The sequence below is a fragment of the Pseudophryne corroboree genome, chromosome 5 (genome assembly GCF_028390025.1).
Source record: "Pseudophryne corroboree isolate aPseCor3 chromosome 5, aPseCor3.hap2, whole genome shotgun sequence".
Classification (NCBI taxonomy): Eukaryota; Metazoa; Chordata; class Amphibia; order Anura; family Myobatrachidae; genus Pseudophryne; species Pseudophryne corroboree.
The window spans coordinates 605,439,900-605,467,390 of NC_086448.1; the positions used below are offsets into that span (position 1 = coordinate 605,439,900).

General features: G+C 43.6%; 1 long non-coding RNA gene across 1 annotated transcript in view; it reads right to left on the reverse strand.

The window, feature by feature from the left end:
• Positions 1-710: 710 nt before the first annotated feature.
• LOC134929256 (uncharacterized) overlaps positions 711-27,491 on the reverse strand; it is a 73,087-nt gene continuing 46,306 nt past the window's right edge. Inside the window, exons 2-3 of the long non-coding RNA XR_010178420.1 lie at positions 8,059-8,246; positions 711-1,280 (exon numbers count right to left, since the gene is read on the reverse strand). This is a non-coding gene — a long non-coding RNA (uncharacterized LOC134929256). The remainder of the gene's footprint in view (positions 1,281-8,058; positions 8,247-27,491) is intronic.

Here is a 27,491-nt window from a genome sequence, read left to right on the forward strand (position 1 = left end):
AGTATCATACCCAGGATTAGAACCCACAACCTATTACACTGGAAGGAGGCACCTTACTGATGGAGCTATCTGCTCCTGTATAGGAAGCATGAAAATTGTAACTACTGTATATAAAGTTACAAGTAATTGTCAGAGAAGTAACTTCATATAGTTAGAATTCCAGTGCAGGAGCAAATAGCTTAATCAGTAAGGCGTCTGCTTCCAGTGTAATAGGTTGTGAGTTCTAATCCTGGACAATCCAATTGAAAAATGTATATCTATAATGAAGAGGCTGTGACTTGTAAGGTGCAGGGACTTAGTGGGGGATTCGGCCACGAAAGAGATAGTGGGTGGCTGTCAACTAACTTAATTGGTGTCACTGAACACATGGAACTGGAGGCGAGGCGCCTTCAGATCAGGAGCCCGGCGCCAGCTGAATCCGTTGCCTCCCACAGTTACACCTCTGGTTGGGTCCATAAACACCTAGCCCTCTTTGTAATAATCCTTGCTTGTTCATTTTTATTCCTTGCATCATAGAATTGTTTGTAACAAATTAGAAGGCAATAGTACACTTGAATTTCTCGCAGGAGTGAATGAAGAATACAATGAATGAACTATTGTCTATTACAACTCTTTATTTATAATAAAACACTGGCATACAGTATATCACAGTACTGTACATGGAATGGATCGTACTAAATATAACATTTCTTTAGAAATCTAAGGTATGAAGTTAAGTCCCAAAATTTTCCATAAAAGGAAAATAAGCCTGTTTTGAGGCATCGTGATAGACTTTGGCAGTCATTTGGCAATGTTTAAATAACATATGCGCTATTCAAAACATGCAAGTAGTGGATTGTAACAGAAACTTATCAAATTACCCAAAACCACAAAAGTAGAAGTAAACTGAATATTTGATATCTCAAGAGAAGCAGACCATTTATCAATATTTCACTTTGCCAGATCAATAGTTTGCAAACTAAATAAAGGTTGATGAAAGAGCTGAGATGTCACTAGTTTGCAAATACTTGTTACTTGGTACATTCTTGAAAACGTAAACGGATGTTGAATTTCAATAGTTCAAAGGCAAATAATCACCTTGCCACCTTATTACATATTATATATTACCAGTGCTCCAGAGGTGCTTTGTCTGTCTAGGGGTGCTCTGTCTGTCCATTAAGGGGTCCAAGGGGTCGCTGTGCTCATTCAGGGGTGCTCTGTTTATCTAGGGGTGCTCTGTCCACCCATCAAAGGGCTGCTGTATCCTCCATGGGTGCTCTGTCCATTCAAGGGTGATCTGTCTGTCCATCCAGGGTAAAAAAATATATAATATAAGGATATAATAAAAAATCTTAATAATATTAATAATAATAATAAATTATATATATATATATATATATACCGAGTGAATAATATTACTATATAATAATAATCAGATAATACGGAGATCTTAGTTGCGTATATCTGCAGATATAGGGTTAAGCCCCCAGGCCGATCGACAAGGCTTCTCCGTCACTGGGGGTCCCTAATACTAGGTATGGGCCTGGGGTGCAGGACCCCACAATGTCGGCACAGGTCGGCCACCCCAGGTCAGCACACAGGTGAAAATTAATAGGGGTTAATAAGAAGCACAGAAGTGCTATGTAAGTGGTGTGATTAAAAAATATATACAAAGTGATAGGAAAAATAATAAGTGTTAATAAAGTGTTAGGGTGTGCCGACCTGCAACAGCCCACCCATACCGACACAGGGGCCACTTCTGTGCTTCTTATTAACCCCTATTAATTTTCACCTGTGTGCTGACCTGGGGTGGCCGACCTGTGCCGACATTGTGGGGTCCTGCACCCCAGGCCCATACCTAGTATTAGGGACCCCCAGTGACGGAGAAGCCTTGTCGATCGGCCTGGGGGCTTAACCCTATATCTGCAGATATACGCAACTAAGATCTCCGTATTATCTGATTATTATTATATAGTAATATTATTCACTCGGTGTGCATTAGGGAACACAGTTTTTTTTCCTACACAGAATTACCCCTCCCCTTTTAGCACCTGAGTGACATTACAATCTGATTGAGCAGCTTCCCACCTTGTGTATTGTATATATATATATATATATATATATATATATATATATATATAAAATCAAAGAAAAGGGTGCTCCATAGTGCATGAATCCGTTTAAAAAAAAAAATGTATTACACCAACTTTGCAAACACAAATGTCAGATAAAACGTACCGAAATAGACGGTATCATCCACAATACGTATAGCTATTGATAAAATATATAACGGACTTCACTGCATCTCACCACCTTGCAGTAACTCGCCACCTTGCAGCAGTCCTCGCACTAGGCCACGCCCCTACGTGTTTCGTCATCTAAGACTTCATCAGAGGGCTGGCCTAGCGTAGCTCAGTCTCTCCTTTTGTACTCCACTGAGCCAATCACGGAGCACCGCTGACAATATGATACAGCGATATTTACCATATTACACATCTGACACACTTTAGTGACAAATTAAAACAAAGATAATACATAATAATACATCATAAATACATAAACAGTTCATATTAAAAAAAAAACTTGTTTAAAAAGTCATAAAACTTTGCCCAATTTCTCTAGAATCACTATTAGGTTATTTAGTTAACCCTGTCAATGCGGTTATTAAAGGAACACTATAAACGAATTACTAAATGGGGTAATTTCAAATCCCTCGTTTAAACCAGCGGGATACAATGTATCAAGCGTAAGAATCCAATATGTCTCTCGTTTAGCCAAAAGCTTTAGTCTAATCCAACAAACCTCATTAAATTTGGATTTCCATCCTGGAATGTTTTAAAATGCCGGGGTACACTGTGATTAGTTAGTTTATTTTTAATATCTCGATAGTGTTCAAGGATACGTAACGTTAGAGATTTCTTCGTTTTACCAATGTACTTTTTTCCACAGACACAAACAAGCATATAGACTACATATGTAGTATTGCAGTTTATTAACCCCTTTATTTTATAGTCCCTTTTATTTTCACTACCCTGAATGGTATTTTTCCCTGCAAGGCCATGTGCATACATTTTGCAGCCTCCGCAAGTAAAAAAAACCTTCACTTTTTTTTCAAAAAACTTTTATTAGCAGGTTCAGGCGGTAAAGATAGCTCACTTGGAGCCAAAAGATTTTTCAAAGTCTTGGCTCTTCTAAAAACAACTTCGGGCTTCTCCGTGACAATATCTTTAAGTAAGGGGTCAATTTTTAACACATGCCAATGTTTATTCAAGAGTTTCCGAATACTAGTCCCCTGGACATTATATTGAGTTACAAAAGGACACGTGAATTGTTTCCTTTCTATTTGAGATAAATTAGTTTTATGTTTATATTGGATTAGTTCTTTTCTATCCAGAGATCTTGCTTTATGTAGTGCTGCTTCTATCAGGTTCTGGGGGTAACCTTTTTCTTGAAACCTCCTAATGTAAATAACTTCTTGTTCTTCAAACATATCAATATGATTACAGTTTTGTCTAAGTCTCATTAGTTGGGAGATTTTTCTTCCATCTACTAAAATGGCAGCTACTATATTCTAAATAATTATTGCTATCAACAGGTTTAAAATAGGTACAAGTATTTACGCAGTAAGTGTCAAATCCAAAAACTGAATTTCTTTTTTATGAGTATTATATGTAAAGCTTAAATTATATTTATTTATATGTATAAAATGAACAAATTCTACAAAGAATTCTTCAGACCCATCCCAAACTAAAGAAAAAAACACAGAATTGGGCGCTAATGTTTAAATCGAATGTTAGCCGCACGTTCCTGGGGCTTGGTTCCTCTGCCACCATTTAGATACAACAAGAAAAAACAAAAAGACTGGAACTGCGCTTAACATTCAATTAAAGATTTTATTCATTCCCACAATAAAAAAGATATATGTATAAAATATATATACTTATACAATTATCGGCCGGTTTTCATATATTGCACAAATCAAACAAATGTATATATATAGCATTTAGTGCCTCTATAGCACATAACTATTCTACACAGAGAAATTTTCTCCTAAAAACATACATTAAAACATTAGTGCACATAAGGGAACTCCACTAATTAAAATAACTGCCTTTTGGTGACTCCTATAACATTGCAGGCGTCCCTGCAATGTAAGGTAATTCGTATAATGTCCGTTTGTTTCTATGACAGAAAGAGATTAGTAGGTTATTGCTTCAGTCACTTATTCCAAACTGTCCCAAAGATCATAGGTTAGCAAAGCAGTATTGTTAGAGCAATATTGACAAATGTATAATATGTCTTTTCTTTTGGCACTGAAGTGTCACAGCTGCCTCTGAGTGAGATGTCTTAAAACTCAGGTATAAGAGCGTCCCAAAGATCGTCGGTCAGCAAAGCAGTATTGTTAGTGCAATTATGTCAAGCTTATAATATGTCCTTCCCTTTAGCACTAGGGTATAACAGCTGCCTCTGAATGAGATGTAATATAACTCAGATAGGGGAGCGTACTCCCTATTCCCCCTTAGCACTGGGGTCCAGATGTCTGGGTACTGAGTACGTTAGTGAGAAAATGAGACAGCATGCAATTGCTTGAAGAATTGATTAAGCCGGCCGGCTGTAAACTCACTTGTCCACATACGCGTTTCTCCGCCTTAGTATGTCCTCGGCGGCTTCCTCAGTGTGTCTCAGTACTATCAAATCATCGATATAGCGTTTGTACAACACAATATTTTTTATATAAGGATTATTTAAATAAATGCATTCAAGCTCCCATTCCCCCAAATACAAATTTGCAAAACTGGGGGCGCAAATCGTCCCCATCACCGTCCCGCAGCGCTGTAAGAAATGCTCCCCCCAAAAAGTAAAATGATTGTTTAAAAACAAAGCACAAACAATTCAAAACAGACTCCACTCTATCTATCTCTATTTCTTGGTCTCTCAACTAGACAGTTTTTATAGAACTCACTCCCTTATCGTGAGATATTGAAGTATAAAGGGAATTAATATAAATTTTTCCCCACAAATAACTTTCCTTCCAGGTAAAATTTTCAAGAATCTGCAAGATTGCTGTTGAGTCCTTCACATACGATTCTAATTGTGAAACCTAATTTTTTATATTAATATCCACGTACTCTGATACTCTTGCCGAAATAGAATCTATTCCGGAAACAATCGGGCGCCCTGGTGGCGTGTCTCGATTTTTATGGACTTTGGGCAAATGATAGATTGTTGCCACACATGGATCCTCATGCTTCCTGACTCAGGATTTTAGTCTCCTTCCCTCTAACTAGAAGGTCTTTTAATATTAAAACAAATTCTTGCATAGGATCTGTTTTAATTCTTTCATAAGACACAGAGTCTGAAAGCCGCCTATACATTTCTTTTACATAATAATCTCTATCCAGCATAACAAGACCACCCCCATTATCTGCTTGCTTGATAACTACTTCCTTATTTTCTATTAGTTCTTTTAAAGCAGGGGTCTATATTTAGATACGCCGACGTTACCCCCTTGATTTGAAAGGAAGGGAATCATATATTATTGCGCATATATACTGGTTATCACAGTTTATATGGTATTTCTGAGATACTGTGTATATATATATATATATGTATATATATATATATATCTGTATATAATTATTTGTATGTGTGTGTATATATATATATATATATATATATATAAATATATACAATTCCCCCCCCCCCGCCAATTATTTTTTGGCAATGAATGCGTTAATTAACACGTTCTCCCCAAAACACCAGAATGAATGTAAGAAAGGTGGATGAGGAGGGAAGGGGGCGGGGGACACACATGACTTTTAGGAGACAGATGGTCACATCCTCACCTCAGTAATCTCAGTGGGAATTTCCCACTGTTATGTGGGCCACTGTCTGATCCTGTGGAACTCGATCAGCCACAGAACACTTCAAGTTCTGTGTGTGGGTTGGCGGGCCGCGAGCAGGAGGACAGGACAACGCAGGACGGGTGGGCGTGAGGGAGCGCGGTGTGATGCCAGCACATCACACCGTGGCCAGGAACATAGCACAGGGTGTCCAGGAGCACAGCGCAGGGCGGGCAGGAGGGAGTGCGGTGTGACGTTAGCACGTCACATTGTGAGTCGGCCGATGCTGGACGGGGCTGTGTCTCGGCAGCGCGACTATCCATTACCCCCAGGAATTTCATTTTTACCCCATTTGGGGTCATTTACCCCTGTTCCCTGACCACTGTTTTAAAGCATTAGACTCGGCTTTGGTTAAATTCTCCATTACTTGAATACGGTTATCCAAATTATCTATAGCTTTCTTAAGCAGTTGATGAAAAAGGTCTAAATAGGAACCTTTAGATTCAACTGGATAAAACACACTTTTATTTTTGAGACCAGTTTTATTCACTACTTTTTCATTATCCCAATTTGTTACAGGCGCCTGATTTTTATTTTTTTAAAAATGTCTCTGTAGAGTCATCCTTCTTATATACAGGTTCAAATCTATATAAAGATTAAATTTATTAACCCCTACCGTTGAAGCAAAAGATAAACCTCTTTTTAAGAGGCTTTGCTGGGTCTGAGATAACGGTACTTTTGATAAATTAAATATACCTTTGGTCTCTATATTTTCTAATTGGGATTCCTTTTTTTGTTGGTTTGTAAGATTTTTTCCTCCTCTCTTGCCTCGTCTTCTCTGAGGCGCTTTCGAAACATTGACAGAGGTTCTTTGTTTGCTCTTTCCTGTGGTATAAAGCCACGGTCTCTGAGATCTCTCTAAAAAAGACTGATCTACGCTAGGCCAGCCCTCTGATGAAGTCTTGGATGATGAAACGTGCAGACGCCTGACCTAGCACAAGGACTATTGCAAGGTGGCGAGTTACTGCAAATTGGTGAGATGCAGTGAAGTCCTTTATATCTTTTATCAAACGCTATACTTACGGTGGTTGATACCGCCTATTTCGGTATGTTTTTCTGACATGTGTATGGAAAGTTAGTGTAAAAAAAAAAAAAAAAAAAACAGATTCATGCAGTATGGAGCGCCCTTTTCTTTGATTTTAGATTTTAAAACCATCTGGATTTCGGTGTTAAATGGAGCTGCTGATCATATGAACTGAAGTGCAAGGAGACATTACGGATTTTCCTTTGTCAGAGGGAACTGTCTGCCTTTCCTAAAAACACTGGGACATGCAGTTTCACTGAATAATTTGTAAGACGGACTGATCTTTGCACATAAACTGTGTTCTAATATTAGAGAGGAGCCGGGGTGCGACTGTACATGCGCAAACCCCTGGCTTGTATGGATTGCATCGGCTGCAGTCCATAGAAACCAGATTACTCTGCATGAAAGGCAGGAAGTGGCTTCCTGTTGCAGCCCGGTCTGGCAGTCTTGGAGGGAGGAAACATCTTCCAATGGGACTGCCCTGTGTGTCTGTGACTGGCAGGTATAACTTCCAGTAGGAAGTCACTTGCAGTCACAGGGAAGCCAGTCCCGTCATGGACTGCATGTGGCTTCACTGACACTGAGAAGGATGGTGGATATTTCCGGGGGGTTGCATCGATTTAGAATGATGCAGCACTGCTTATACACTGTAAGTGACTGGCACACAGTGACTGCAGTGCACCAGATGCAGTGGAGGTCAGGGTGCCCCCTACTGAACTGGTGCCCAACTTCATAGTTTCCAGTACTTCTGCCACTTGTGTGTGGTCCTTTTATGTTTAATGTTTCGTATATGTTTTTGTACTATATATGTAATTTCAATTGCCTTTTTTGTTTTACATACATAAAGCATACCACATCCACATTTCTGGGATAAATTATTTAATATATCACATATGTACTTATAAAACAATTTATTCTCAGTTCCAGAGCCAGCGCGACCATTACGCCAGGTACGCGGCTGAGTAGAGCGCCACAGGATGGAGGACGCAAACAGCCATGGAGACAGAGGGTGTGTGGTTTGGCAGCCATACTGAGAGGATGCTGCCTACCTCAACTTGGGAGCTGTGATAGCATTCTATCATATACTAGTGCCCATTTGAACATCTACGCAACTGAGCCGTCACTGTGGGGCTTCATTGCCTGACTGCGTACCTGTGTGTGCATCCTCCCCTTCACTCACAGCTCCTGTCCTCCTTGACCACCATGATGGCGGAAGATGGTGCAGAGAATCTGGCACCCTTGCCCTGAGGGTGTGTGGCCAGACTTTGCTTAGTGTGTTCCTGCCTGGAGCGGTACGGCGCTGTGCAGGACCTGCCCATGCTGTCATGTTGGAAGAGGCACTGAAAGAGAGCAGATGGGAAGGAATGATGGAGGAGAAGGAGTAGCAGGACTGGGGCGGCTTGTTATGGGGAGGAGGAGAAGGCGACATACTGATTTGTGGAGGGACGGGGAGTTGACCATCTGAGAGTGGTGCATAATTGTGTTTACTCATAGGGGAGCTCTGACTGCCATAATGCAAACTTCATCTTCCCTATTGTTACAGGTGGGTTAAGTTCACGGAGACCCAGATGGGTGGATTCCCAGGAAAGTACTTCAACAAATAACTTCAATATATATAAATATGAATTTATTGTATACTTAGCTAAGGTTATTGATCAATTCAGCAGATGTTCAATACAGCAATTGCATCAGCATACTCAGGAGCCTCGCCCTCTGTGTCTAGAGGCTGAGTTATATTCAGATCATCCTGGCACTTCTGCAGTCCGTGTTTCATTCAGGTTGTCTAGGCTGCTTTAACATTGAACATTACTATCTTAAATAGGCTGGAGAACTCCTGAGTAAGCATAGTTCATATGTACAAAGTTCATATTACAAAATATACATAAATGCTAAGAAACAGTAGGGGGCACTATTGCCTCAATTTTGAGTGTTAGAAATAACATAAAAATACAATGTGTAACATGAATTATATAGATTAACACACAAGGTAAAACCCACTGTCTCAATATGGAGACGCAAACATTCCAATGTTGACATATGCTATGCAGATGATACACAACTGTAATTGTCCTTTGCTCCGGGCACTGATAACCCAATAACAACCCTAAATGGCTGTTTAGCTGAACTACAGGAGTGGATGAGCGCCAGTTGGCTGCGACTGTACCCGGATAAAACAGAGGTCCTTATGATACGACTGCAACATCAAAGGACAAGACTGCAGCATAGCCAACCAACTGGACTTACACTCGGGGATTCAGAATTACAGACCAGTGATCGTGTGCGGAATCTTGGCGTTGTCCTGGATGGTGGATTGACACTTAAACATCAGATATCAGCCACAATCAAATCCTCATTCTTTCACCTGAGCAACATAGCCAGAATCAAGCACTTAATTCCCTCAGATGATATGCCAAAAGTCATACATGCATTTGTATCATCTCGATTAGACTACTGTAATGCCCTCTACTTTGGTCTACCAGCAAAAGAATTGCAACGCTTACAGCTGGTGCAAAACACAGCTGCCAGGCTGCTAACCAACCAGCCCCGTTCTAGCCACATAACACCCATCCTCTACTCCCTTCACTGGCTGCCTGTAAGATGGCGAATCATCTTCAAGATTGGCTTACTGAGTTTCAAAGCATTACATGACCAAGGCCCAAGGTACCTGAAACAGCTTCTGACCCCATACTGCCCCACTCGATAACTGCAATCTGTAGATGAAGGACTTTTAGCAGTACCTAGAATCTACCGTAATTCATCTGGGGGTCGAGCTTTTAGTCATGCGGCTCAGACTCTATGGAACTCCCTTCCCCGCACAGTGCGAGAGGCCCCAACTATAGAATCCTTCAAAAGTAGACTCAAGACTTTCCTATTTACTCAAGCATTTCCATAGTGTCCCTTTTAATATCTTCATGCTTCTGTATTTTATGAAAATGTACTTCACTATTTTCTGTACTATATTATGCTATGTATCTGTTAAGCGCCTTGAGTCCTATTGGAGAAAGAGCGCTATATAAATAAAATTATTATTATTATATTATTATATGTCCAACTCCAAACACTTGTCTTGTTTTGGTCTCATATAACCAGACAATGGGGGTCATTCCGAGTTGATCGCTAGTTGAATTTGTTCACAGCGCTGCGATCAGGCTAAAAAAATGGCAGTTCTACGCATGCGTATGCGGCGCAATGCGCACGCGTGACGTACAGGCACAACGAACGATGTAGTTTTGCACTGGGTCTAGCGATGCATTTCAGTCGCACTGCTTGCCGCAGAGTGATTGACATGAAGTGGACATTTCTGGGTGGCAACTAACCGTTTTCAGGGAGTGTTCGGAAAAACGCAGGCATGCCAGGAAAAATGCAGGCGTGGCTCGGCGAATGCTGGGCGGGTGTGTGACGTCACATCCAGAACTGAATAGTCTGAAGTGATCGCAAGCGCTGAGTAGGTTTTGAGCTACTTACTCTGAAACTACACAAATTTTTTTTGCAGGTGCTCTGCGATACAACCGTTCGCACTTCTGCTAAGCTAAAATACACTCCCAGTGGGCGTCGGCATAGTGTTTGCACGGCTGCTAAAACTAGCTAGCGAGCGATCAACTCGGAATGACCCCCTATGGACATTGCCCTTGCTTGTAAAATATACCCCTGTCAGGAATACTGACACACACAGAACATATCAGTTTGTAATATATACATATATATATATATATATATATATCCTATATAATAGCCCTGTGACTCTGTGCTTGGCTTTCTAACGCTAGGCGTCACAGCGGTGGGCGGGGTCAGCAGCATGTGCAGGGAGACACACCATGCCCTGTGCCAACACTAGCTGCACTACAGCATAGGGAGGTGGCCAGCGGTACCAACAGCCACAGGTGCTGCCAGCACACAGGCGATACCGGATGCTGCAGGTGGACGGACACCGCACCTCTCCCGGTAACGCCACTGACACCCACGCCGGGGACCCCTCCCACGTACAACTCCATATCACCGCCTGCCGTACGCACCACCCACTCACCACTGCTGATCGCACAGGAGCTCCTGCGACTGCAGCCTTCGGCCGCACCACGCTCCACTCCGGAAACCAAACAGTAGGCAGTGGCAGGTGGACGGCCGCCGCACCTCTCGCTATAACACACCCGCTCCGCTCCTTACATGCACCCCACGCCGGGGACCCCTCCCTCATACATCCCACGGCCTACTGTACACAGCCGGGGGGGGGGGTGTCATGCGGACCGGCAGCCGACGACGAACGTGGTCTGCAGGGCGCCGCACGGACCACCCTCTCCCCAAGCCCCACTGCTGCTCAGACGGATATCCCTCCCACTGCAGCCGTGGCTTGCAGCACGCTCCTCTCCTGACACTAAGCACTATGCCTGGCAGCTGACAGCCAGACAGCAGGGAAGGGACAGGCTAAACACCTGACGATGGCACACAGTGCGGAGGCATCCTGGCCTGCACACAAAAAACCCTTCCCCATCTGTGCAAACCCCCCTCCCAGCCCCAACACCTCACCACACAGCAACTAACACTACCCTTGCACACTCACACCTCCCCCTCACACACAATCTAAATTTGAGACCCGCCACGTCAACGCACCCACCTGTGAAACACCCGCCGCACCTCATAAACCCATCCCTCATCCAAACTAAACCCCATACCTGCCACCCACCTTCCACACATGTACCATACCTCCACCACCTCCTGCATCTCAACACACCCTTCCCCATCCACCTACCCCACTCACCCCCCCCCCCCACCCCTGCACACACCACATAACCCCAATACATTCCCCCACCCACCCCATGTGGACCTCCCCCACCCATGCCACCTTCGGACACCCTCCCCCATCTCCCTGCCCCACGCACGCAAAACTCCCCACTACAGCACAAAACCTCCAGTCCCCTCCCCCATCCCTCAACCCCAAGGCCGCAGCATATACAGTCACCCACCTGCAACTGGTCACCCAGCACCCACAGCATCTTGGGGACCCCCACCCTATTCCACGTACCCCTTCAAAACAGTCTCTCCACCAACCACAGTACGTTCACCACCCTCCACAATTCTGCACCAACACCCCCACAAACTATCACATACAACGTCCACCCCTCACCCTAAACCACCTGAACCTCCTCCATCATCAGCACCGATGAACCCCCACTGGCATATGCTGCACCTCCTCTGAACCCACCTCTCCACCACCCGTTCCTCTCTCCACCATTTCCATCCCTCCCGTAGCCACCCCAACACCACTCACCCCATGTACACACCCCATTCACTACTGGACCCCTGAAACAACACCCCCCTCCACAGGCCCCTTTTGCAAACGCCCATCCACCACACACACCACCTTGAACATCATCCGAAGCCCCTAGCAGGCACTACCTAAATCCAAGGGTAACGTGCCACCTCCACCTCACTGCACTCACCCCCTTTCAAATCCAAACCACACACAATTTATTATGGTACATATAGATGCCACCATATCACATTCTGGTAATAAGCAACACTAATACTGTGGCCAGTGTGTCCATAAGGAACTGTCCTACCTGTGACCAGTGTGTGTGTGTACGCCCCTGTAAAACCTTCCTCTTATTTGTAGCAGAGCTGCGATCCTTTCGTTGGCACTTCTGCTAAGCTAAGATACACTCCCAGAGGGCGGCGGCCTAGCATTTGCACGACTACTAAAAGCAGCTAGCGAGAGACCAACTCGGAATGAGGGCCATTGTGTGTAGACAAGTCTTTGCATCCTGTCAACACAGTGTGTATACACGCCGCAGATAGCTGTGCCCACTGTGTGTATAAGCACCTCTAATACCTGTGAACACCATGGTCTTGCACCTTCAAGTTGTGTGGGGGTTAAGGGGGCTTAGCCCCTTACGATGGTGTGAGGAGCGCCCATAGGGCGCGATGAATCACCTAGTATATATATATATATATATATATATATATAAATTTCCCTTGTATTAAATCTACATATATATTTCTGACAATGCTGATTTTATATACAGGAATGAAAGCTATACCTTAAACACACTTTACGTACTTTTTACGCTGTTAGCGTACAGAGTCCCGTATCGTGTACGGACTTTGCGTACAAACGCCGCACTGACGGTACAAAGTACACACAGCGCGTACACACCCAATGAATACACTTTAAACCTTATGCAGCAATGCAGTGTGATGCTATTACACTTTTCACCTTATGCAGCAATGCAGTGTGATGCTATTACACTTTAAACCTTATGCAGCAATGCAGTGTGATGCTATTACACTTTAAACCTTAGCAGGGAAAGAAATACACGACACCAGTCTGTAGTTAAACCACTGGGTTCCGACACCACAGCGTATTATTGCTGAAAGGGGGTTACAATACAAACAATACAATACAATATAACAGAGTAAATGGCTACAGTCAATGTTACATACGTGAGTGGATTCGCTTGCGCAACCCGGTCCGGTCCTCGGTCATCTGATAGATAACGTTGTGAGCCTTGTGTCTGACCAGGCCTGCTGCAGGCTCTCTTTATTCACTTCATCCAAAACATAACACAATGGATACTGTAATCTCTTTGTCCATTTGACACAGGGATGGTCATTTACAGTACAGGAGAGGTCATAGGTCTGTTTGAATAGGTGGGTGATGTCTATTTTCACTGCTCTTGTGGGTGGTCTCCTCTGGATTCATAATGTACAGTAAATACAGTTTTTATCTATATTCTGCTCCTGCACATAACTATCCGCAGGAACATGCAATCTTCCTCGAACCAACACCGGAATGTTTCCCTTAAAATACCCTACAGCTGGATACCAAACACCACCTTGTAACCTTGTTATGTCCCCTTCTATCCTGTAAAGGTGAATCCCTTTGTTCTGTTACCATTTAAACTGCTGTTAATTTCTGATGTGGTGCAAGGAGACTATGTGTACATTGTGCACTATTTGGATTAAATATGTAATGTGTTTTGATAGCCTTCCATGTGCTCACAAACTCTACCATAAATACTCATACCACGCGCTAATGCGCAGGACCGCGGGAGCGACCATACGCAAATTGCGAATATGCGCACGCACAGCAGAGCAAGTACGCGCACGGAGGCCACCTGTGTGTAGTTTGTACTGCAATATTTTTCGACTTTGACAGTCCACCCTTTGGCAGTCACCAATAACTGCCACTATCTATTCACTAAACAGAAAAATATCTACACACAATATCTACAGAAGCTTGGAGTTGTCAGAGGAGAATTGTAGGTGGGAAATGTATGACCTAGTGGGATAGTAAAAGTATGTATGTATGAATCCATGTCTGAGGGGCATGTATCATCGTGCCGTATATGTTCTACATAAGCTTCAAGGTATTGCGAAGTATACATTAAATCCTTCTCATCCCGTATTAAGGGTCTGTAAATGGGCCAATAAACACTACCGAGCTCTTTTCGGCTTCTTGTTCCAACAAATGGGGTGCACATTTAGTTGATGATACATGGAGGGGGAAGTGTATGTGAGTGCTAGTATGTGTGAATATCACCTGTCGACTATGTGTGTCATTAACTGGAGGTTGCAGAGATGAAGATAAGACACATATATAAAATACATTCACATAAACATTTTGGGTAGGGCTGATGTCTTTTTCCGGATGGATGTATCTGGGCAGAGGGGGAGACAAAAGAAAAACGGGTGAACGAAACAGGCCATGAAATTCATTTGCAATCCTTATCATATCACAGTCTCTATGGATGGGTCGTAAACTAAATCTGCTGCTGTAACAGTACCCTTGCTCCTTAGACTCATTAATTTTGTGCCGTGGTTGCGCCGCGTCAGAATTCGAACACACCTAAATATCAAACCAATAACTATGACGCCTCCCAGGATACAAAGGAGAAACTTCCCTACACTCATGAAGACATTTTGAGCCCACTTTCCTAAACCTGAGAACCAATTGCGTGGTATCAGTTCCTGCTTGTAAGCTTGTAACTCCCTTCCCGTATACCTGAAGGTGTCATCATACATCTCAGTGATATTATCTATCAAGTTCGCTAGCGCATGGATATACCTATAACTTATAATTCCTCTGGCAGTACGGGTGATGTCTAATGCGAGAAGGAATTGAATCCCGGTGGATTTGTGGATCAAATCAGAGGCTGCGTGCTCTGTCCTATCTATGAGGTGTCTCTTGATGATGTGTTCATAGTGAGTATGAGTATAAGGAGCCTGAGCACTGCGGTGAACGTCTTTCATCTTATCATGGGTTATGGTCATGACCTCTGGCAGTACTCTCCCAATATAACACAATCCCTCTGAGCTCGGGGCAAGCCACTTGCACGCCTTCCTCCCACATATGAAATAGGCATCATCTGGGAGGACATAGGGGACAAAATATAACATCACCATATTGCAAATTTTCCCATTAAAGAAACCAATCCCTAGTTCTCCCATCTGCTCAGTACAAGTATCGGGCTGGATGATATGAGCACAATACCCTGGTGATACTTTTCCAACCCACATGGTCTTGCTTCCACGAGTATACCTATACCGAAAATACCTCCCACTGTTGGCTATTTGGCGTACAAATTCAGAGTCTATGGGTATCCTATCAGCTCTGTGTGAAAAGGTCATTGTCTGGTTATTCCACGTCACTTCCCAATTTCCCGGTTTTCGGTAGTTGGAAATATTAAAACACAATAAGGACCTGTCTACATGATACTGGTGGAGCTTCAAACTAGGGGGCCTAGAGATATTGAATTTCTTGTCCACCGGTCTCCCACCCCGTAATTCGAGTACCTCATCTACTGCTAAAGGGTACGGTACTAATCCTGACTTGCTCTGACCTTGAGGTACCTGTGAGCACACCCAGCATTCTGTCTGGTTTAGGACCTTACCCACTAGTGAGTGGTAATCACTCAACGGATGATGGTCCATGTCGATATTAAGGTTGGACTGACATCTCTGGATGCACCCATCCTCAACTATATTCTCACAATTCCTACAAACACAACACAACATTCAGACAATAACCCCTCACAGTGTCTCCGAGCTCTCTGACTACCAGAGCGCTTACTGATGCTAGCCTTTACTTGAGCGATGTGCCGCTCCTGAGATTCTACAAATTCATACTCGTTATCAGAGCCCATTCCAGATCCCTGCTCGACCTCTCTGGGACCCTCACCAAAACAAACTGTCTTGATCAAAACCAGAATTACTAATAGAACCCTAAACGCCGTCTCTTGTGATCGATCCATTTCATTTAGGGAAAGGAGAAAAATAAGAAGGGGAAAAGACAGGAAAATGCAAGGGGGAGGTGATAACAAAGAATGATACTACAACCGTTCTAGATCTGTGCTCGGATGCCCTTCAACAGTCCTGCCTCTCAACCTTTCCGGAACAGACACTCCAGTGATACGAGGTTCTCTACACTCTGCTCTTTGTCACGAGTTCTCTCCGGGTCAGCGACCTTTCTGTAGGGAACATAAATCTTGCATTTCAATGTGTTTAACTGTTGTGTATTATCAGTTGTGTGACGTAAACCATCTGTGGAGAGTGAAAAGAGAAAGGAAATAATAAAAATATTTTTTTTCAGATTTGCGTTCACCATCAGGCTGTCACGCCATCATGCATATAGGTGTCTATATACAGTCTCCCTTCACCCGTATTCCCATTCTCCACCCTTTGTACATGACCAGTCACACTGATACTGGTGTCCCTATGCTGGTGAGATATATTGGATTTGGGCAGAACTCTGAAAGACCGAGTAGGCCTGTGGCGTCTGAACTGTAACCCTGTCGGTGAACGTAAGGGATGAAGAGGAAGCTTTGAAGACAAATCACATAGAGTTTAGTAACAGATAAGTTGGTAGAGGCAAAGAAGATTTTACAAAGTTTGACATCTGGATTGGGCACTAAAGGGAATGATTCTCTACTCGGTCTGCTCCCCCCCCCCCAAAAAAATCTATGTGTGTTATATCTCTACTGGGACTATCCCAACCATCAATCCAGTGTCCTGTCCATTCTAAATTCATAGGGAACCCGGTATCTTTGAGATAATTTTCTCTACCTGTGATGGACATGTATCTAGAACAGCGAAATGCAACCTTAGTCTTCGTGGGTATCCAACATAATTCGTACTTCCTGGGCGGGAGCACGCTATATGTATACCATCTCTAACAAAACTTCTGCTAAATTAATTAGAGGTCACTTCTGCTAGAGAAAGAAGCAGAAGTTTAGGGACCTCCTCCTAACCCCAGTAAGTTCTGTCAAAAGAGTAAAGTTGCATTTATTCCATTCTTCCCATTAACCGAATCTGTGTTTTCTATATGGCTCGTGACTCCTTACTATATGTCCCTTGATCCCGTCTATGTGTTTAATAACGTGGCTTGTTTTCTCTGTCTAGGGGTCTATATTGGCTATGTGCTCTACTACTCTTGCAATCTCTAGCAAAATGTCCTTTATTTTTTTACAAATGTAACAATTTCTCGGTCTTTTCTTACCACCAGGGTTTTTGGGGTTTAGGCTGATGAGACTCTGGTGTAAGAGCCTGTATACTTTCAATCCCCAGCCTCTCCTCCTGCAGTTCTCTACGCGTAGCAATATTCTTATGGTATTCAATCGCGCACTCTCTACGTCAAGCTACTGTGGCCCCTCTCCAATCAGGCAAAAAATGTTTGTACCCTGTCCCTTACTGTCTGATTGAGTCCGTCCATTAATACAGAAACAGCTACCTTCCTGTAATTTGCATCATTCCCTGTATCTGATACCCCCATGTATCTATCTATTATTTGCAGGTCCTGATGGAAGTATTCAGATGTCATTTCATTTTCCCTCTGTTTTATGGAGAAATTTTTTTCTCCACTTAACAGTTGTGGGGAAATACAACTCTAGTTGCATGTTAATTTGCTCTAAGTTCTCCTGATTGTGTTTTGTCAGTCATAAGACTATCCGACTCTAATCTACAATCAGTGATACATTTTTGGGTGTCAATATTAGGAGGTAGGCACGCTTTCAAAAATATCCGCCAGTGTTTGTTTGTCGGTTCATACGCATTACCCAGATCTCTGAAAAATTTCTGACATCTGGCAACATGCTTCCGAGGGTCGGGGAATTCTGAAATGATTGATCGCAGCTCATCTCTGGGCCACGGGCAATACATTGCATTATTCCTGGTGAGGATTATTCCCTGACTATCGGTTCCCCTATTGGGGGTTACTATTTCCAAGACAGGGTGTAATCCTACCATTCCGTTCCTAATCTGTTTACTGTGAGGTGTTGTTGTCTCTGTGCAATGATCTGTCTCACACTTACTGGTAGCTGTGACCTCACCAGTTCTTTCATCGGGGAATATTGTTACTGCTCTACCTGGTCGGACAGGCCCCACCTGAGTTTCCTGCAGCAAGGTGACTGCTTGGAGGAGAGCTGCGATTTGGCTGGATATATTTGTTATTAAAAAAAAGATATAGATTCAATTTATATATTACAAAGTACAGTATACCTATAGTTACAACTCATACAGTAAGCAGTTAAAACATACAGTTACATACAATTACAGTTACAGGCCAGCGATACAATTACCATTCCCTCCAATGCATCTTATGTCTCTCTCTCTCTCTGTAAATAAATAAATAAATACAGGAACTGATCTGCCAGCAAGTCCATCATCCTCTTGTGACCTATAACCTTGAAAAGACTTCAAAAACAGGATACATCTTGCAAAAAATAATTAGGGTTAATACATTGTTTTTACATACTACTATATTTTACGGATATACCATTGACTGTAGCCATCTTCTCCCCCGCAATATACGGTAGTGGTGGTGGTGCGGTCGCCATTATTTTCCTGCTAGGTTTGGAACCTGCTGCGCGAGCTAATTTCCTTTGCACGTCTCCCTCCTGTTGCCATAAATTTAAACAATCTGTATGTCTACTCCTTTGTTTCTTGGATTTTATCAGACATATCCTTATCCTTAAGTTCTGTAATACCTCTGGTTCAAAGCTGCCCACTCTAGGGAATGGTACCCTATCATTGTTAGTCATACATACCCACTCATTGCATAAAACTTCTGTGTGTGAACCATATTTTTCACACATGTTAAACCTTGCTGAGCCTTTTGGCCACAATTCTGCCTGAACCCTGTCTAAACGTCTCTTGCTTGAGCAACTGGCTCCCATATTTGTGGGTCTCTTCTAATAATTAAAAAAAAAATTCCCACAAACACCAAAATACTCAATATAAGTAGACGGTGGAAGTATACCCGAGCGCCTTCCACTCGCTCTCGCCCACGCTGGCCAGTACAACGATACACTGTTGGTAGCGGATCGCAATGTCCCCAACTTAGGGCTCCTATCAGACCTTACACCGTAATTTCTTTCGGTGGACGTTCTGTTTGTAATATTTTCCTGAGAGAGGCAGTGAAAATTTCCTTTTCGGTATCTTTTAAAACAGAGAAATTAGATAACTATCTTTCACCCTTTCCAGTGAAGCCCACCAGGGAGATTTCCCGAAGTTATCAAAGAAAAACCCCTTTGTCTATACAATCACGTCTGCGTATGCTCTTCCACAGCGCATGTGACACAATAATATCACGTTGTGCTGTGCAGAACAAACGGACATGTGATGCAATAGCACAGACTATAGATACTAGTTATCTATATGCCCTACGATTGCTGTAGACCACCTAGCCTGGACCACTACAGACCACTAAGAGTTGTATGGGATACCACTCAGTCCACTAAGACCACCTAGTTAATAACGCAGGGTTGCGAACCCTACGCCACCGGGCCTCTACTAACCCAGTGTGTCCACCTAGACCACCTAGCTTAGACCACCTAGACCACTTCAGTTCTTGGGTTCAGTATCCACTCACTCCTGCATTCGCTCACTCAAATACACTTTATTTTTCTGTACAGAAAATTAGGATTCATTCAAGTTGGCAGCTTTACCCCCAGAGGCAATTTAAAAAAAAATTATACTAAATTTTGTTTTTATACTAAATTTCTTTAGAAACCAGGTGGTTTGGTGCTATTGTAGCGTGGCTACTGTCCCACCTTTAAACTAAACAAACCTATCGTGTGGTTTTATTATGCGCGCACAACCCTACGCAAGCTTGCGTAATTACGCAACCATGCGTACCTCTATGCCACGTGTGCGGCCTTGTGCTACGTGTACATTTTTGTACGCTGTCCTCACGTTTTGTACCACGTATACCAATGTGCGTACGCAATAAAACAGATCACACAACTTCTATAAATGTGAGCAATAAAACTACTATTGCCCACTAAACACAACACACACTTGTTCCGTATAAACCTTTACAACTAGGCCAGACTGTGTTTGTGCTTTACGCTTACTTCCTTAAAATACTGTTATTTCAGATTTACCTATAAATTTACCTATATAGCAACAAATGTATCCTATTTCACACAGATCTATAATGACTCTAGCAATAATCAATAATTTAAATGATATGATTCAGATTGGATAGCCATCTTGCAGAACATACATTGATATAAACACACACATAATTATAATATTATATATATGTACTATTCACTGGTCTCCTATGGGACTCACTTTCCCATTCAGTGCTTCTAATTTGCATATCAATGCTATGTGCTTTTGGCTGCCTGTAAAGGTGGTTTTTCCACTGCTAGGATAAAGCAGTTACACAGGTTAATTTGCATTTCAATGGCTATCTTACAGCAAGAAGAGTTAACTAAATCCTAGAGGTAAAAAACAACAACAACTTTGTTTATATCTGTGTGTAATTCTTACATCAAGTATTCATCTCACTATTAACTTTGACTAGGCCCCATTGAAACTATTTGTAATTGACTATGGCATGGGTTAAATAAATGCATTGGTAACTCATAAATCGTGTTTCATGTGACCAAGGAAAGCTGATTATTCTGAGCAGACTGAAAATCAGCCATTTAGAAAAATGACCTTCCCAAAATGGCCGCTGCTCCTCCCCCTTCCACATCCATGAGGGTTACACAAAATGGTGGACAGGCCATGTGGTTAGTCCAAAATGGAGGACAGACCATGCGGCTTCCTTTGTCACAAAGAAATCACACATCATACAAGCACCAGAAGTTATTTTAGGCCTGAGTTAAAAATAAAAACTATATCAAGGCTATGCAGCAACTTTTAAATGTACTTTTAAACCTACTTAACAGATAAACAATCCAATCTGAATCAAACACAATATGACTTATTTGAACCTTGTTTTGCAACACTAAAAATACATTTTAGCATCTTATATATTATGAGAAACGCATTGTCTCTTGAATTTCATACCAGCGGATTACTGATAGCACAAAATTACATTAACGTGGATGTTATTTTCATCAGCTTCTCAATGCGTACATTGGAGCCGGTCAATTACAGCCGCGTTTGTAATGTACAGTGCATCATTAAGAACGTGATATCCAGTGAGAGCCCCCAATTGACAATGCTGATTTATATACAGGAATGAAAGCTATACCTTAAACACACTTTACGTACTTTTTACGCTGTTAGCGTACAGAGTCCCGTATCGTGTACGGACTTTGCGTACAAACGCCGCGCTGACGGTACAAAGTACACACAGCGCGTACACACCCAATGAATACACTTTAAACCTTATGCAGCAATGCAGTGTGATGCTATTACACTTTAAACCTTATGCAGCAATGCAGTGTGATGCTATTACACTTTAAACCTTATGCAGCAATGCAGTGTGATACTATTACACTTTAAACCTTAGCAGGGAAAGAAATACACGACACCAGTCTGTAGTTAAACCACTGGGTTCCGACATCACACTGTATTATTGCTGAAAGGGGGTTACAATACAAACAATACAATATAACAGAGTAAATGGCTACAGTCAATGTTACATACGTGAGTGGATTCGCTTGTGCAACCCGGTCCGGTCCTCGGTCATCTGATAGATAACGTTGTGAGCCTTGTGTCTGACCAGGCCTGCTGCAGGCTCTCTTTATTCACTTCATCCAAAACATAACACAATGGATACTGTAATCTCTTTGTCCATTGGACACAGGGATGGTCATTTACAGTACAGGAGAGGTCATAGGTCTGTTTGAATAGGTGGGTGATGTCTATTTTCACTGCTCTTGTGGGTGGTCTCCTCTGGATTCCCGCCGCATACATAATGTACAGTAAATACAGTTTATATCTATATTCTGCTCCTGTACATAACTATCCGCAGGAACATGCGATCTTCCTCAAACCAACACCGGAATGTTTCCCTTAAAATACCCTACAGCTGGATACCAAACACCACCTTGTAACCTTGTTCTGTCCCCTCCTATCCTGTAAAGGTGAATCCCTTTGTTCTATTACCATTTAAACTGCTGTTAATTTCTGATGTGGTGCAAGGAGACTATGTGTACATTGTGCACTATTTGGGTTAAATATGTAATGTGTTTTGATAGCCTTCCATGTGCTCACAAACTTTACCGTAAATACTCATACCACTGCGCTAATGCGCAGGACCGCGGGAGCAACCATACGCAAATTGCGAATATGCACACACACAGCAGAGCAAGTACGCGCACGGAGGCCACCTGTGTGTAGTTTGTACATGATGTGTGTACTGCAATATTTTTCGACTTTGACATTTCCCACTTGGTCTATTAAAAACACCATATTATATTATTCATAACAAACACCAACCACCTTTCCAAAGATATAAAATAGAGCACTTATATAATAATCAAATGATGTTAAAAACATGACTTGTATATAGTCTGTATGTAACCTGACATGTAATGGGTAACTAATCCTATCTTCAGTATGTTTACTCATTCTTTTCTTTGTATTTGGTACTAAAAACACATGAGAGCATGAGATTGATAATAGTGAAACATAGATTTTTATATCACTCCTTACACCTGTTCCCCTCATCCCTTACATTCACTCCCCTGACAGCCTTATTTTCCCTATTGACCTCAATCCTGATCATACCTCCGTCTGACAAACTTATCTTACCTAAACCTCCCCATCCCTGATCGTTCCTTCGTCCAACAACCTTATCTTTACAATACCTCCCATCACTGACCTACTCTGACAACTTAAAATTTGTCAGGAATCGGCGTTCAGCAGCATCTCACTTACCAGCGCGCTGGTGTGCAGGCCTCCGGAGGTCACGGCCCCAGTTGCAGCTGCATGAACGCACTGTCCACGAGCACCATGTTCATTGTCGCTAAGTACCCCTGAACCACATCCAGTGTGTGCCCTGCTGTGTGCCGGCGTCTGTCCAGCATGGGCGCCGCCATGACACCTGCACTCAGCTGATCTGGACATCCAATCCTGCGATGTGTTTGCACACAGAGCCCAGCAACCAATCACTGCAGAGCAAGGGGTATAAGTTTCAGTCCGTGGCTCAGTCTCATCGCCTCAGACAACGAGTCACATTCAGTGTACAAGTTCTTCTGGTTACTGTTTTCCTGTTTCCAGTGGTTTCCTTATTGTTACTCCATCGTTTGATCTTCAGTCTTCCAGCTTGCTACGAACTCCAGCCACAGTCAGCCACTAACAACTTGCAGTAAGAGACTTTCTCCAGGTGTTTCTTCATTACTCAGCCTGTGCAACTGATTACCAGCCTTCCACATTGTGCATTGCATTCAGCACTTAAAAATTTGCTGTGTTAGCGCTGTCTCCTGCTTGGGCCTTGCTTGGCTTAAAGAATGTGTGCTTCTACAGAGACTATGTGCTTTTATTACCATTCATTATATACCGGAGTTCTGTTTTCTTCCTCTGATTTCATTATTACCATTACCATTTACATCAACCTTCAAGTTCATCTTCATTACTCATTTGTTATCAGCAACTTTTTGAATACTCATTTCATTGGATTAAGTTATTATTCATTATTCCTGTCATCAGTTGTACCAGTTTACCATTCATACATCATTTCTGTTGTTGCTGACTTCCAAGTCCATCATCCATTGTTTTCACTCATCAGTTACCAGTTTGTTCAGTTGCTGTGTTATCCCTGTGTGATAATAAATATCAAGCGCACATGTGCAGGACTTTTCTTCTGCCTCCTCGTTTTCTCTATCACACCTACACTGACCCACTAGTGCCCCCTCCGGGGACAGACAAAACGACAGACCTGACAATCTTCCCTTTACCTCCATCCCTGACCGTCACTCCCTCAGACAACCTTATCTTCCCTATACACCCCCTTTCTATCCCTGACCATAACGCCCTCTGACCATCTTATTTTCCATATATCCCCCTCCATCCCTGACTCCCTCCGACAACTTCATCTGCCCTGCCAGGTATGGACCTGACATGACGACCCGACATACTTTTCTTCTATATTTCCCCTCATCTCTGATTTTGATTCCCTCAAACAATCTTCTCTTCCTTATTCTACCACCAATCATGACCGTGAACCCTGGTTTAGGTGTTGGTGGACATATAGTTACTGCAGAGACCACCGATGCCCAAAGGAAGCATCTGCAGCCAAGAATACACTACAGCCAGGTAATACCTTGCTGCCTTCTCCTGCTCTGAATAAGTTACAGATCTCTATCTCTTTGCCATTTCCCCAATTCCTTTACACCTGTCTCTCTGCCATTTCCCTCTATTCCTCCTCTCTCTCTCTTACCCGTCTTACCCTATTCCTCCTTTCTCTTTCTCTGCCATCTCACCCTATTCCTTCTCTCTGTCAGCTCCCCCATTCCTCCTCTCTCTCCCAACTCCATCTATTCTGCCTCTCTCTCCTGTCTCCCCCATTTCGCCTCTCTCCATATTCCCCCCCGTCTCTCTCTCTACCATCTCCCCCTATTCCTCCTCTCTCTCCCAGCTCCCTCTATTCCTCCTCTCTCCCTCTATTCTTCCTCTCTCTTTCATGTCTCCCCTATTTCTCCTCTCTCCATATTCCTCCTCTCTCTCTCTGTCATCTCCCCCAATTCTTCCTCTCTCTCCCGGCTCCCTCTATTCCTCCTCTCTTGATGCCATCTCCCTCTATTATTCCTCTCTGTCTCCTGTCTCTTCTATATCTCCTCTCTCCATATTCCTCCTCTCTCTCCCATCTCTCCGAATTCCTACTTTCTTTCTCCTGTTTCCCTCTATTCCTCCTCTCTTTTCCATTTCTCCCTATACCTCCTCTTTTTCTCACATCTCCCCCTATTCCTCCTCTCTCTGCCATGACCCTCTATTCCTCCTCTCTCTCTCCCCTCTCCCCCTATTCCTATACTTGCCATTTTCCTCCTCTCTCTCCCATCTCTTAATACTCTTCCTTTCACTCTCTTGTTTCTCCTATTCCTGCCCTCTCTCATCTTTCCCTATTGCTACTCACTCTCCCATTGCGGGAGAGGAGTCTGTGCGAGGAGCTAGCTGCTTTTTAAGCCCAGTCCGGCCCTGGCTGCACATAGCACTTTTCTTGGCTTTCTTGAGCCCTCAGAACAAATATAAACCAGAGGGCAATTGCAATGTATTTTATGTGGATCTGGCTTTGTTAGTAGCATATATGTGTGTGTGTGTGTGTGTGTGTGTGTGTGTGTGTGTGTGTGTGTGTGTGTGTGTGTGTGTAGACTCAATGTGGCCTTTCCTGTATATTTAGTATAGTTCTGTTTTCTCTTACGTCCTAGAGGATGCTGGGGACTCCGTAAGGTCCATGGGGTATAGACGGGCTCCGCAGGAGACAGGGGCATCACAAAGAACTTTAGAATGGGTGTGTACTGGCTCCTCCCTCTATGCCCCTCCCCCAGACCTCAGTTAGATCCTGTGCCCAGAGGAGATTGGGTGCACTACAGGGGAGCTCACCTGAGTTTCTCTGAAAAAAAATTTTGTTAGGTTTTTTATTTTCAGGGAGCACTGCTGGCAACAGGTTCCCTGCATCGTGGGACTGAGGAGAGAGAAGCAGACCTACTTAAGTGATAGGCTCTGCTTCTTAGGCTACTGGACACCATTAGCTCCAGAGGGAGTCGGAACGCAGGTCTCCCACCGCCGTTCGTCCCAGAGCCGGGCCGCCGTCCTCCTCACAGAGCCGGAAGATTGAAGCCGGGTGAGTATAAGAAGAAAAGTAGACTTCAAGGCGGCAGAAGACTTCAGATCTTCACTGAGGTAAGCGCGCAGCGGTAACGCTGCACGCCATTGCTCCCACACACTACACACACTAGCGGGCACTGAGGGGTGCAGGGCGCAGGGGGGGCACCCTGGGCAGAAATAATAACCTCTATATCTGGCATTATAATAGGCACTGCGGAGGCAGTTATTCTTTAAATCCCCCGCCAGTTTTGAGATTGAGCGGGACCGAAGCCCGCCGCTGGAGGGGGCGGAGCTTGGTCCCTCAGCACTAACCAGCGCCATTTTCTCCACAGACATCTGCAGAGAAGCTGGCTCCCCGGTATCTCCCCTGCTGAACACGGCGACACAGGGCTGAAAAGAGGAGGGGGCACTTGTAAGGCGCAGTGAGTGTATTAACACAGTGATTAATATAAAAAGCGCTATTATCTGGGAGTTTATTTTCCAGTGTCAGTTGGCGCTGGGTGTGTGCTGGCATACTCTCTCTCTGTCTCTCCAAAGGGCCTTATTGGGGAACTGTCTCCTTATAACTATATCCCTGTGTGTGTGGGGGTGGCGGTACGAGTGTGTCGGCATGTCTGATGCGCAGGGCCGGATTAACAATGGGGCGGATGGAGCTGCAGCTCCAGGCCCCCCATCAATATAGGCCCATCGCATCTACTCTGCTGCTGCTGTAGGCAGGAAAAAATGTTTTCCTGCTACAGCAGCCTACGAGTGGCCACCAAGGTCACCTCCCCCGGCAGCGGACTGTGCATTCAACTCCTGTAGCAAGGGCGCTGCGGACCACTTGCCGCCGCAGGCATACACTTTATATACATCGCAGCAGAGCGGAAAGGCGTCACTAGCCCTCCCTGTGCTCTGAGTCCATACACAGTGAAGAGGCACCACCGCTGAAGCCGCATCGCATGATGTTGTGACCTCCTGGTGCACTGGTAGTGGCAGCGTTCACATCAAGCAGTGAAGGCGGCTACTGAGGTGAGGTGTCAGTCAGATTGGCTACTGTGCTGCTGCTAGTATAACAATTATAACTGAGCTGCTGATTTTGATTGTGTGTGTGTGTGTATATATAATATATATATATATACACACACACCATACACACTACACATGAAGCTATCCTCATGTTGCTGTGATGCAGCATGCTGCATTCCTGTATGCTGTGCTGGGCTGTAACTATTTGCTGCCGGCGGTCACTCCATTAATTGGGAATTAATGGACTGATCACCGGCTGCGAAAAGTCACAGCTCGGCACACCATGTAGCATGATGCATCACAGCATAGATGAGCATGGCTACATGATATAGGTATGTGTATATATATATATATATATATATATCTAACACAACTTGGACCGGCACTCCCTCAAGCATAAATCATCCAACTCCGGTGCCCTCTGAAAGGTATAGGCACTGAAATTTAAAGGAAACAGCGGCACTCAGAGTTTTAAAGTTGCAAACAGCGTATTACAGCATCACAGCAAGGTGTCCAACGTTTCGGGGCTACAACGCCCCTTTGTCAAGTTCTCACCTTGATATCACAGCAAAATGATG